Below are 13707 nucleotides of genomic sequence, written 5' to 3'. Positions count from 1 at the left end.
CGAGGTACGTACTATATGTGGTAGCTTGGGGGTGAAGGATATATGGGGTGAAGCTGTGCGGTAACTAAAGGGTGTCTGGTTAACCCTTTCTATTTGTGATGCCAGGGTGAGGGCTACTCTGTAATGCTTGTCCTACCGCCACCCGTCCCAAGAGCGATAGGGAGGTATTAAATAAGTGAATGTCCACAACCGGAGAGTTTGCTGAAAACTGTTTTACTGAAGATTTTATGCAGGTTTTATAACAGGAACAGTCTCTTTACAAGCAAAGTCTCTTAGATATTGACAGTGGTTGGGACCTTGAGCGTTTCAGAGTCTGGAGACTGATTTGCGCTGTTACACTGGATTTAGGGGATTTAGTTTCGGTCCAGTAGTCACGCTAGCTTTAGCGGGGATTTAGACTCACGGTTTGATTCAGGCTGAGGCTGGCAGGCTTCAGGCCTAGGGTTGTCTTTGCAAGTTACGCAGATCTCACCTCTCCGATGATCCGGAACCCAAGAGAGCGATCATTGGCTGCAGCTCCCTTACATCGGCAGGGGCTGGCCTTAAGCTAATTGGTCCAAAACGTCTGTCAATGATCTGTACAAAGGATCATGGTCTGACATGTGACCACACCATATGACCTCTGAAAGGTCCTAAAGCATAACCCAAAGGAATTAACATAGTCACATGACCGAAGGTCCTGTGGCGCTATAAACGTAATTATTTTGATATACATTATTAAATATATACACACAAACATTATAAAATTAGAGAAGGAGGAGGCGACTAGGGGCTGTCCCACCTGGAGGACCCTACCTAAACATAGTAACTCTGAATTTGGGGACCACCACACAAGGTACGGTATGCAATATGGTACCGGGACACCACAAACCCCCTTACTTAAGTTAAGTCAGCCTCGAAGTCTGTCCCCTAAGGCAGAGGGACAAAGTGCAACAGTTGCTTTATAACAGCCCTGGGCATAATTTTTCAAATGTCCATTAGTCAGGCTGTATGAACTCTGCATAGTTATTTAACTTTTGAAGTACAAACATAAGTACGGGTAAACTCACGAACAGGATTGTTTTGTTCATGAATTTAGTAACAGGATGACATTGGATACATGAGATACATCCTAACACTTTTACTCACTTTAGTTTCCTTTTCTTTGATTTCTTTTCTCTGACTAGAATTATTTACGAAGCATTATACATCTCACTTGACATTTTTGCCACACTAGTTACCTGTTTAGTACACTGAGGGTTTTACTGGCTTGCCTGAGGCTGTTTACCAATAAACTAGCTACTAGGGTCCATTGGCTACACGCTCTTATCCCTAGAACACAACAGATAAACCTTACCTAGGTTACCTTTTTTGAATACATGCATATTTTAGCTTTCAGGAACACCTTCTGCCCAGGAAGAGCATCCTGAGCACGCAAAGAGAAGAAGAAAATTATTGTACATAACAGTGGCAGGAATTGGAAAATGACATAGGCTACAATTCCTAAAGTTGTTTTTTTTTTTTAGTTGTTTCGAATGTGAGATATTTTTATTGTGTGTACTGAGTTAGAGTGAGGTAAGTACACTTGAGTGATTTGTTTGCTGTACTATGTGTACATGAGCTACTTGGAAGGTCAGTCTTGGTACCTTAAGGGTAGTTTTCCCTGTGTAGCCCTTTGAGACCGACGCAACACCACTTCTTGACTCTCAGGAACCTCATCAAAGGACAATTCTCTAGAAACTTCAGTCCCTGAGGGACCAGCTTGAGGGCTGGAAACAGGAGTCATATCTTCTACAGGACTTTGGTGTTACCCATGAGACTTGGTGAGGAGAGTCCTGGAGTACTTGGAGCTGTCACTGGAGTACTTGGAGCTGTCACTGAAGTGCAACTGGTGCTGGTCTAGGAGACCAAGGACAGTTGGACTGCAGCTGGACACGGTACGCCATAGAACATTGCAGGCTGATGAGGGGAGAATAGTGGAACGACAATTGTGGGATGGAGTCCCTCTCCTGGAACATATTCTCTCATTGGCCTTGCTTCTGGGGGGGCAGGAGGAGGCGGCTCTGGCAAGTCATCCTTCAAACACAATTTTATCCTGTTTCGGTGGACCACTTGTGGTTGAAACCCCTCCTTCTGTACTTCATAAACATCGAGGTCAGGATATGGCATCGCCGTAATAGTGTAAGGATCTGTCTCCCATAGAGAATCCAGCTTATGTGACCGAGGAAATTTTCTGAGCCACACTCTGTCTCCAAGTTGCAGTGGCTGAGCGGAGGCATGCCGATTGTAATCTTTTTGCTGCCTGTACTGGGCCTCGCCAAATTTCTTTTCCACAATATCTTTAGCTTCTTTTATCCTCCCTCGATGCTCAGAGACCCAATCTTGAGAGGTTTGAGGGGAGTTGTTGAAAGGTGCTTGTAACCCGAAGGCTCGATCTTTGGGCAGTTGGCCATGTCGGCCCATCATAAGAAAGAAAGGAGTGTACCCTGTGGAGCAGTGGATAGTATTGTTGTAGATCTCCAACAGTTCAGGTAGGAGTTGGGGCCACTCTTCGTGTTTTGAAACTGATGCTGTCCTTAGCATGTGGATGAACACCTGATTTATCCTCTCGCAGACCCCTTCCCCTGAGGGTGATATGCAGTGGTCCAAAGCTTCTTGCAATCATGGAACTGGCAGAGTTCTTGAAATAGCTGAGCCTCGAACGCAATCTCTCGATCAGTGAGGACCGATTCAGGACATCCCAAGGGTTGGACCCATTGGCTGTAGAAGACTTGAGCAGTCGTTCTGGCGGTAAGATCCTTGACGGGTACAACGACCACCCACTTTGAATAATGGTCCCCCATGGTCAGGGCATAGGTGTATCCCGATCGGGTAGGGGATAACTTCACGTGGTCTAGAGCAACCAGTTGATTAGGCCTTTCAGTATGGATGGGGTGTAGATGTGCTCTTGCGTCCTTGCGAGAATTCTTGATGACATTGCAGACGGTGCACTCGGCACACCACTTCTCAATATCTCTACGCATCCCCACCCAATAGAATCTTCTTCTGATGGGGGTCTTGGTCTTGTGGACCCCAAAGTGTCCTGACTGGTCTTGATAGGCATAAGAACCATGGCTGCGTCCCTTCGAGGGACTAAGATCTGATGCAGCGTTCTCCGGAGACCGGATCCAAGGAATTTCTACATGCAGTCCTTTGTGCAGGAACAGGCGATTTCTCTGTCGTCACAACCGCTTCAACTCAAAGTCCCCTTGCGGAGCCTTGCGGTACTTTCTTCTGCAGTAGATAGTCCAAGAGTTCTCCCATGACCCTACTCTCATCCTGCAAAGTCTTCCAGGTATGCAGATCTTCGGGAACCTTAGGAGGCCCAGGCTCGTCACCTTCTTGAGTACTCTGACTCACGAACCTCTGGAAAAAGGGCGGCATCTCCACATCTTCCCACGCATCTTCCATGGGTGGTTCCTCACTGGGAGCCATGCGGGAGAGCACATCCGCGTTGACATTGGTCTTCCCACTCCGATACTTCATGTTGAAGTCGTAGTTGGCCAGTCTAGAAGCCCAGCATTGTTCAATGGCTCCCAGCTTGGCAGTATTCAGGTGTGCCAAGGGATTGTTATCGGTGTAGACCGTAAAGGGGGTGGCTGCCAGATAGTCCTTGAATTTTTCAGTGACCGCCCAGACCAAGGCAAGGAGTTCTAGCTTGAAGGAGCTATAGTTAGCATTGTTTCTTTCTGCGCCCCGTAGGAGCCTACTAGCATAGGCTATAACTCTCTCCTTCCCATCCTGTATCTGCGACAGAATGGCCCCCAAACCTTCAAAGCTGGCATCAGTGTACAGTCGGAATGGCTGGCTGTAGTCAGGATACGCTAGAATAGGAGGTTCAGTAAGGAGGCACTTCAGGGCCTGGAATGCTGTTTCCTGGTCTTCAGCCCACTGTATCGGGAGTCTTCCATTGTAGTTTTCCTTCGCAACCCCCTGCAATAGAGCAGTCAGAGGCCTGGCAATTTGGGCAAAGTGAGGGATGAACTGCCTGTAGTAACCAGCAAATCCCAAAAAACTCTGTATGTCACGTACAGTCCTAGGCATAGGCCAATCTTTCACAGCACTCACTTTTTCAGTATCAGGTTGCACCCCTTTGGCACTGACGACATGTCCAAGATAGTGGACTCTGGGTTTCAATAAATGGCACTTGGAGGGCTTGACCTTCAGTCCCTGTTGTATATGGACTTGGAAGACTTCTCTGAGATGATCTAGGTGTTCCTGGTATGTTCAAGAGTAGACAATGACATCACCCAGGTAAAGAAGAACACTTTGGAAGTTAAGGTGTCCAAAGCATCTCTCCATCAAATGTTGGAAGGTGGCCGGTGCGTTGCAAAGCCAAAGGGCATGATTTTAAATTCAAAGAGCCCCATCGGGGTCACAAACGCAGTCTTCTTACGATCTTCCTCGGCCATGGGTACCTGCCAGTATCCACTGGTCAGGTCTAGTGTAGAAAAATAGGCTGCGGTTCCCAAAGCAGTAAGGGACTCTTCTATCCAAGGAAGAGGGTAGGCATCTTTGTGGCATCATTTAACTTTCTGTAGTCCACACAAAATTGAATGGTTCCGTCTTTCTTTTTAACAAGAACCAAAAGGAGCAGCCCAGGGGCTCTGGCTCTCCCGAATGACATCAGCCTCCTTCATTTCCTGCAGCATTTTCTTCACTGTCTGGTACATCCCAGGCGCGACTGGCCGATGCCTCTCTTTGATGGGAGGACTATCCCCAGTTAGGATCCGATGTTGGATCATCGTGGTCAGTGGGGTGTTTACTGAAGGCTTCCTGGAATTGTCTAGCCACTTGAATGACTCCTCCAACCTGGTCCCGGGGAGTATCTTCGTCTCCTATCTGCAACTGAGTCACCAGGATTCCACAGGGCCCTTGTCAGCCCCCTGGGCGGCCTGAGCAGTCCACTGTCTGGCAACTTGTGGCTTTGACATCACATCTCAGGAGTCCGGGTGATGCAGCTAGACTATAGGTGTATACTAGGTTAGTCTGGTAGCAGTTTGGGATAGGTTAACCACTTGAACCGGGACTCTCCCATTCCTTACAGTCACAAGGCTTCTAGCTGCGCATACCAAAGGGTAGTCCTCTCTTTGCATGGGTTCCAAGAGTGCCTGGTAATCTTGGTTCTTCACCCCTGGTCGGGCACGGCACCATTGAGGGTTGACGAACTTCTGTTCTGCTTGTAGTGTCCTGAGGTGGTGTTGCGCGGCTCGCCGGCCAGAGGGTGACATGTAGGGAAGAGAAGCATGCAATGAGTTAACTATGTCATCAAAACAGTGTCTCATGATGTTCATTCCTAAAATAAACCCAGCTGCATGTTCGTCACCAACACTAGTAACAATAACACCTTGTCCCCTAAGAACATGATTCCCTACTTGTACTGTGGGCTCCCAGTAGCCATGCCTGGGTACTGTTTTCCCATTTCCTGCAATCACCCTAAAGTCTACATCATTAGGTTCGCACAACATTTCAGGACCCCAATATTTGTAAAACACCCCTTGAGGAATAGTGGACACTTGGGACCCAGTGTCGATCAAAGCCTGCAATTTAATCCCTTCTACCAAAATTTGCACATAGGGGCAGGGGGCAACATACATTGATAGTCCTAGTTTAGTGCTGGTTGATCCTAGACCTTCAGTGGTTACTCCTGGGGTGCGGTCCTTGTCCCCAGGGGATGCCCCGTTTAAAGCCCAACATTGGCTCTTCCAGTGTCCAATCTTATTACTATAACTACAGACAGGTCGTGAAGTCCCAGGTGGCCTCACAGGGGGAGTATTAGGTGACCTGGCAGGGTGAGGGGCAGGCTTTTTAGGTGGAGGTGAGTAAGTTCTGCCTACCATCTCTTTATAGGCTTTGGTCAACTGATCAATGTCCTGCCGCACATGTTGTAAGTCAGTAGCCCAGGGACTAGAGGGAGTCGAGACAGTCGCAGGCTGAGGAGTGGTTACGGTCGGGGCCGAGGCTCCCAGTGAGTCTGCAGAGGGGGGCCTAACTTCTTCCGCTTCGGGCCCCGACTCAATGACTTAAATGGCTAACCTCTTGAAGGCTGGGAAAGCCATATCGGGGTTCTGCGCTGCCAGCATCCTGAGTTGGGCCTTATCCCACTTATTCTGTGCCCCATCTATGAACCGGTCCATCAGCACCCTGTTACCTTGATCGGGTGTAATACAATCTAGCTTTTGTACTGCTTCTAAAGCGTTCTGCAGGGCTACAGCAAAAGCCCGAAGAGTCACACCTGGCTTCTGACGTCGCTCATACAGTCTTAGACGTACCTCAGCAGGGAGTGAGACTCGAACACTTGATAGAGCCCCTGAAAGATTTTCTCCACTGTACCCTTGTCGTCCGGTGGCCAGGTGCATACTTCCTCTAATGCGGGCCCCTGCAACTGCCCTGTAAGTAACTGCACCTGTTGATGAGGGGATAAGCATAAAAACTGAAGAGGCTGTATATCTTCTTCTTGAAGTTCCTCAATGTAAAAGGGTCACCATTGTAGTTGGGAAGGACTGGATTTCCCAGAAAAACAGCTCCTGAGATGAGTGCAGAAGCTGGAGATGAATCAGGTTGAACTTGTCCTACAGACTGTGCTGATCCTGCTGATGAAACCACCTGAGCACCACAATCTTGCTGAATAGGGGGGGTGCAGGTGCAGCAGGTGCTGGAACAGGTATTGGAGCAGGTACTGGAGGTGGAGCCGGTACTGGAGGTGGAGCAGGTCCTGGAAGCGGTATTGGTGCTGCCGGATCCGACATTTTGGCTGATGGAGTTGACCCTTTAAATGAAGCTTGGGAACGTCGGTCCCTTTAAGAGACGTAGCCGTTCTTTGATCTGGAGCTTGAGTGCGAAGAGCTCGAACTTGAGAGCGTCGACCTGGAACTGGAGAGCGTTGAAATGGAACTTGAGTGCGACGATCGGGAGCTGAAGTGAATGCAGGCAAGACTTCAATTTAACGATCTGGTGTCTTAGAGTCCTATATTGTGCTGGTTCTTTAGTACTTTTGGCCCGCTGCAGCACTTTAAGCTTTTTCACTATGCTGCTCGTGCTTTCCTGCAGGTTTTCTTTCTTTGGTTCCGCCAAAATGGCAGCTGCGGCTTCAGAGACCACGGTGGGTGGAGTTTCAGGATCGCGCGCGCGGGAAGGCCAAGCGCTGCCTTTAACCCCTTGCGCTGCGAATTGCTGCTCCGCTGTACTTTTCGCCTCCCCCTTACTTTTCGTGCGCACTTTTTGCACACAGCACCAGAAACACAGTCTTGAATGAGACTCACAGTACATAAAGAAAGGGGGGAGTACACTTTAACTGGTGGCAACAGCTGTAGGCACACACCCGTATCCTCTTTGTAAGATGCCAAAAAGCTATGTGGTAGCTTGGGGGTGAAGGGTATATGGGGTGTAGCTGTGCGGTAACTAAAGGGTGTCTGGTTAACCCTTTCTATTCGTGACACCAGGGTGAGGGGTCCTCTGTAATGCTTGTCCTACCGCCACCGGTCCCAAGAGCGATAGGGAGGTATTAACCCCTTAAGGACTCAGGGTTTTTCCGTTTTTGCACTTTCGTTTTTTCCTCCTTACCTTTTAAAAATCTTAACCCTTTCAATTTTCCACCTAAAAATCCATATTATGGCTTATTTTTTGCGTCGCCAATTCTACTTTGCAGTGACATTAGTCATTTTACCCAAAAATGCACGGCGAAACGGAAAAAAAAATCATTGTGCGACAAAATCGGAAAAAAACGCCATTTTGTAACTTTTGGGGGCTTCCGTTTCTACGCAGTGCATATTTCGGTAAAAATGACACCTTATCATTATTCTGTAGGTCCATACGGTTAAAATGATACCCTACTTAAATAGGTTTGATTTTGTCGCACTTCTGGAAAAAATCATAACTACATGCAGGAAAATGTATATGTTTAAAAATGTCATCTTCTGACCCCTATAACTTTTTTATTTTTCCACGTACGGGGCGGTATGAGGACTCATTTTTTTGCGCCGTGATCTGAAGTTTTTATCAGTATGATTTTTGTTTTGATCGGACTTTTTGATCACTTTTTATTCATTTTTTAATGTTATAAAAAGTTACCAAAATACGCTTTTTTGGACTTTGGAATTTTTTTGCGCGTACGCCATTGACCGTACGGCTTAATTAATTATATATTTTTATATTTCGGACATTTACGCACGCGGCGATACCACATATGTTTATTTTATTTATTTTTTACACTGTTTTATTTTTTTTATGGGAAAAGGGGGGTGATTCAAACTTTTATTAGGGAAGGGGTTAAATGACCTTTATTAACACTTTTTTTTTACTTTTTTTTTGCAGTGTTATAGGTCCCATAGGGACCTATAACACTGCACACACTGATCTCTCATCCTGATCACAGGCGTGTATTAACACGCCCGTGATCAGCATTATCGGCACTTGACTGCTCCTGCCTGGATCTCAGGCACGGAGCAGTCATTCGTCGATCGGACACCGAGGAGGCAGGTAAGAGCCCTCCCGGTGTCCGATCAGCTGTTCGGGACGCCGCGATTTCACCGCGGCGGTCCCGAACAGCCCGACTGAGCAGCCGGGATACGTTCAGTTTCACTTTAGTAGCAGCGGTCAGCTTTGACCGCCGCTTCTAAAGGGTTAATACCGCACATCGCCGCGATCGGCGATGTGTGGTATTAGCCGCGGGTCCCGGCCGTTGATTAGCGCCGGGACCGACGCGATATGATGCGGGATCGCGGCGCGATCCCGCTTCATATCGCGGAAGCCGGCGCAGGACGTAAATATACGTCCTGCGTCGTTAAGGGGTTAAATAAGTGAATGTCCACAACTGAAGAGTTTGCTGAAAACTGTCGGAACTTTTACTGAAGATTTTATGCAGGTTTTATAACAGGAACAGTCTCTTTACAAGCAAAGTCTCTTAGATATTGACAGTGGTTGGGACCTTGAGCGCTTTAGAGTCCGGAGACTGATTTGTGCTGTTCCTCTGGATTTAGGGGATTTAGTTTCAGTCCAGTAGTCACGCTAGCTTTAGCGGGGATTTAGTTTAGGACTCACGGTTCGATTCTGGCTGAGGCCGGCAGGCTTCAGGCCTAGGGTTGTCTTTGCAAGTTACGCAGATCTCGCCTCTCCGATGATCCGGAACCCAAGAGAGCGATCATTGGCTTCAGCTCCCTTATATGGGCAGGGGCTGGACTAGAGCTAATTGGTCCAAAACTTCTGTCAATTATCTGTACAAAGGATCATGGTCTGACATGTAACCACACCATGTGACCTCTGAAAGGTCCTAAAGCATAACCCAAAGGAATTAACATAGTCACATGACCGAAGGTCCTGCAACGATACAAAGGTAATTATTTTGATATACATTATTAAATATATACACATAAACATTATAAAATTAAAGAAAGAGGAGGCGACTAGGGGCTGTCCCACCTGGAGGACCCTACCTAAACGTAGTAACTCTGACTTTGGGGACCACCACACAAGGTACGGTATGCAATACAGTAACGGGACACCACATATACAGATACATGGAGCTATGTCTATAAGTCAGTGTTGTCCAAACAGTGTGTCTCCAGCAGCTGCAAAACTACAACAGCCTTTGGTTGTCAGGGCATGCTGGGAGTTGTAGTATTGTAATGCAAACATAAACCTAACATATAACCACTTTATTCATCACAGGCACATAGAGATAATCTGGTGGTCACATGCAGTCATGTCAGCCCAACATCCGAAGCAACATCAGGAGATGAAATATTAAGTATAAACATCACATGTGCCTTCAACTGCACCATAACATCAAGGCCATTCATAAGATTATATAGAAACCTCAGATCTAGATTTATGAAGGTGGCCCAAAGATTGCGGAGGGCCCTGCAACATCACTGAAATAAAAAAAGAGAGTCCAAGGTAAGTGCCGGTTATTGCTGACATCTCTACACTCAGTAATATCACAATCCTCTTGTGGTCGGTGAAAGACATCGAGCACTCGTCATAAATAATGTTATAAATAATATCTGTTTTCTTTTCCAGAAACATCTATGAACATCTCCCTCCTACCAGGGGGACTCTCTGAAGCGATAGAGTACTGAGGGCCAGTAGAAGCCGGACATGCCCTGTGAAGCCTGTGTACTCCGCTATGTCCATAATAAAAGGATTGAGACCTATTGAAAAGTGCGGTTCTGCTTTATTTCTGTACCTTTGTATCACTTTAAGGATGTTTATTGATTTGGGAACGGAGCATCATGTCCACAATCTAGGCTATCCTGTAGATGGTGAACCACATGGACTGTCGTTACTGAAGGACTACAAGGTGCATATATTTGTGGTGTACAGCCGACTCTGGAGTGTTTTCCTTTGCAAAAACTGCAACTATATACAGGACCTCTCTACACTGAATTCCAAATGTGTCTTAGTCTTTGTATTGTAAACAGGGCTCGTGGGAATTGAGGGGGAGATTTATCAAAACCTGTGCGGAGGAAAAGTTACCTATAAATCTTCTTATAATAATAAGAATGAAATCTAATAAGGTGTATTTCTTCTGCCCTCTTATATTAGGATTGGTTCATCGGTCCCATGCCCGAGTTGGCTGCAATGCCAGAATATGGGGCCATGTGTGAATTTGTGGTGTCCCGGTACAAGACCTAGTCCTGTCCCTTGTCTAAAGTCAAGGGCTAGAGTCACTCCATGTCAATAGGGCTCTCCTGTAGGGCTTACCCCTAGTCGCCTCATATAAATCTGTTATTTAATGTATATATATTTAATGTATAGGAAATATCTATGTATAGGACCTTAGAGGTCACGTGATACACAGTTGTAATGTAGAAAATGCTTAAGGACCTTAGAGGTCATGCGATGTACCCAGAGTTCACTGCGTCAGGACTTAAAGGTTTGCCAACCAATGAGCTTTTGCCCAGCCCTCTTAATATATAAGGGGCTGCAGCCACTAAATTATCTCTCTTAGTTCCTGGTTGCAAAGCAAGCAACGCTCTCTTTCCTGATGCTCTATCAAGCAAGCACATACAGCAAATCTCAGCATCTGCTTCAATTCAAGCTAGGCCTGAAGCCTAACATCCAGCAGCCACTAAAACGTGAGTTACCAAAGCTCAAACTACTGAATCCTGTGTGACTACTATCAGCTCAAATTTCCTAAAATAGTAGCACAGTGGCTAGCATCAAAAGCTCATTGCTTCCAAGTCCCAGCAAACCTGTGAGGGTTCACTCTTGAAAAGACTGTTATGTTCAATACTGTTGCATAAAATCTGCAGTAAAGTTTCTTCAGTTTACTTAATAAAATCTGCTGTGGACATTCCATTATTTCTCCCTGCCATTTATGGGACAGTTGGCGGTAGGATCATTAACACTAAGGAAACTGCACCCTGGCGTCACGACAATCTAAGGGTTAATACTTCCAGACCCTGCATACTCCATTGCAACACCCCAGACACAACAAATGGTACAGCTCACATTGTGAGGTACGTACTATACAAATACATGGAGCTATGTCTATAAGCCAGTGTGGCTCCAGCTGTTGCAAAACCACAACTCCCAGCATGCACAGACTGCCGTTGGCTGTCTGGGCATGCTGGGAGTTGTAGTTTTGCAAAAGCTGAAGGCATACTGGCTGGAAAACACTGCTGTAACCTGTAAATCTTCTTATAATAATAAGAATGAAATCTAATAAGGTGTATTTCTTCTGCCCTCTTATACTAGGATTGGTTCATCGGTCCCATGCCCGGGCTGGCCGCAATGCCAGAGTATAGGGCCATGTGTGAGTGGTACAGCTCAGACCGCGAGGTACGTACTATACCGATACATGGAGCTATGTCTATAAGTCAGTGTTTTCCAAACAGTGTGTCTACAGCTCTTGCAAAACTACAACAGCCATTGGCTGTCCGGACATGCTGGGAGTTGTGGTATTGCAATGCAAACATAAACTAACATATAACCGCTTTATTCATCACAGGCACATAGAGATAATCTGGTGGTGACACGCAGTCATGTCGGCCCAACATCCGAAGTAACATCAGGGGATGAAATATTAAGTATAAACATCACATGTGCCTTCAACTGCACCATAACATCTAGGCCATTCATAAGGTTATATAGAAACCTCAGATCTAGATTTATGAAGGCGGCCCAAAGATTGCGGAGGGCCCTGCAACATCACTGAAATAAAAAAAGAGAGTCCAAGGTACCGTATTTTTCGCCGTATAAGACGCGTTTTTTCTTCCCCAAAACTGGGGGGAAAAAGTCGGTGCGTCTTATATGGCGAATACACCCATATCGTGGCAGTCCCTGCGGCCGTCAACGGCCGGGACCCGCAGCTAATACAGGACATCACCGATCGCGGTGATGCCCTGTTTTAACCCTTCAGACGCGGCGATCAAAGCTGACCGCCGCGTCTGAAGGGAAAGTGACACTAACTCGGCTGTTCAGTCGGGCTGTTCGGGACCGCCGCGGCGGTCTCGAACAGCCCGACTGAATTGCCGGGTTAGTGCTTACAGGACATCGGGAGGGACCTTACCTGCCTCCTCGGTGTCTTCTCCGTTCAGGGATCCCCTGTATGGCCGGCGCTCTCCTTCCTCGTCATCACGTCGTCGCGTACGTGCATTGGCGTGCGTAACAACGTGATGGCGGCGATGGAGAGCGAGGATACCCGGCCAGCAGCAGAGACGTTCCGGAGCGACGGGGACACGGCGACAGCGATGGAGCGACATCCAGGGCAGCGGTGACGGGTCCGGAGCGGCGGGGACACGTGAGTATTACCTCCTATGCAGTGGTCTTCAATCTGCGGACCTCCAGATGTTGCAAAACTACAACTCCCAGCATGTCCGGACAGCAAACGGCTGTCCAGGCATGCTGGGAGTTATAGTTTTGCAACATCTGGAGGTCTGCATGGTTGAAGACCACTATTGGGTTCAAAATCTTTATTTTTTTTGATTTTGCACCTATAAATTGGGTGCGTCTTATATGCCGGTGCGTCCTATAGGGCGAAAAATACGGTAAGTGCCGGTTATTGCTGACATCTCTACACTCACACAGTAATATCACAATCCTCTGGTGGTCGGTGAAGGACACCGAGCACTCGTCATAAATAATGTTATAAATAATATCTGTTTTCTTTTCCAGAAACATCTATGAACATCTCCCTCCTGCCAGGGGGACTCTCTGAAGCGATAGAGTACTGAGGGCCAGTAGAAGCCGGACATGCCCTGTGAAGCCTGTGTACTCCGCTATGTCCATAATAAAAGGATTGAGACCTATTGAAAAGTGCCGTTCTGCTTTATTTCTATACCTTTGTATCACTTTGGGGATGTTTATTGTTTTGGGAACGGAGCATCATGTCCACAATCTAGGCTATCCTGTAGATGGTGCACCACATGGACTGTCGTTACTGAAGGACTACAAGGTGCATATATTTGTGGTGTACAGCCGACTCTGGGGTGTTTTCCTTTGCAAAAACTGCAACAATATACAGGACCTCTCTACACTGAATTCCAAATGTGTCTCAGTTAGGGTTGCCATCCTGCCAGTATTTTACCGGCACAGCCGGTATTTTCATTCAGATTCCGGGCTGTGCCGGTAAGTTTGGATGAAAAATACCGGCCGTGCAATGACCGGTATTTTTCATTCACTGTCGTCACACTAACCTAAAAAAAAAAAAAAAAAACTCCTGTTCTGTTCAGTGCCGGCACCATGCAG

The 13707-nt window shown here is 46.9% G+C and overlaps 1 protein-coding gene across 3 annotated transcripts in view; it reads left to right on the top strand.

Annotated features, from left to right (window-relative positions):
* LOC130358450 (uncharacterized) overlaps positions 1-13492 on the top strand; it is a 28161-nt gene extending 14669 nt beyond the window's left edge. For all 3 annotated transcript variants that reach the window (XM_056561719.1, XM_056561720.1, XM_056561717.1), the window contains one exon: positions 13135-13492. The gene's annotated coding sequence lies outside the window, so the exon portion shown is untranslated. The remainder of the gene's footprint in view (positions 1-13134) is intronic.
* The last annotated feature ends 215 nt before the right edge of the window (positions 13493-13707 follow it).

This window comes from Hyla sarda, chromosome 2 (genome assembly GCF_029499605.1).
Source record: "Hyla sarda isolate aHylSar1 chromosome 2, aHylSar1.hap1, whole genome shotgun sequence".
Classification (NCBI taxonomy): Eukaryota; Metazoa; Chordata; class Amphibia; order Anura; family Hylidae; genus Hyla; species Hyla sarda.
This window is presented reverse-complemented; position numbering and strand designations above follow the sequence as displayed.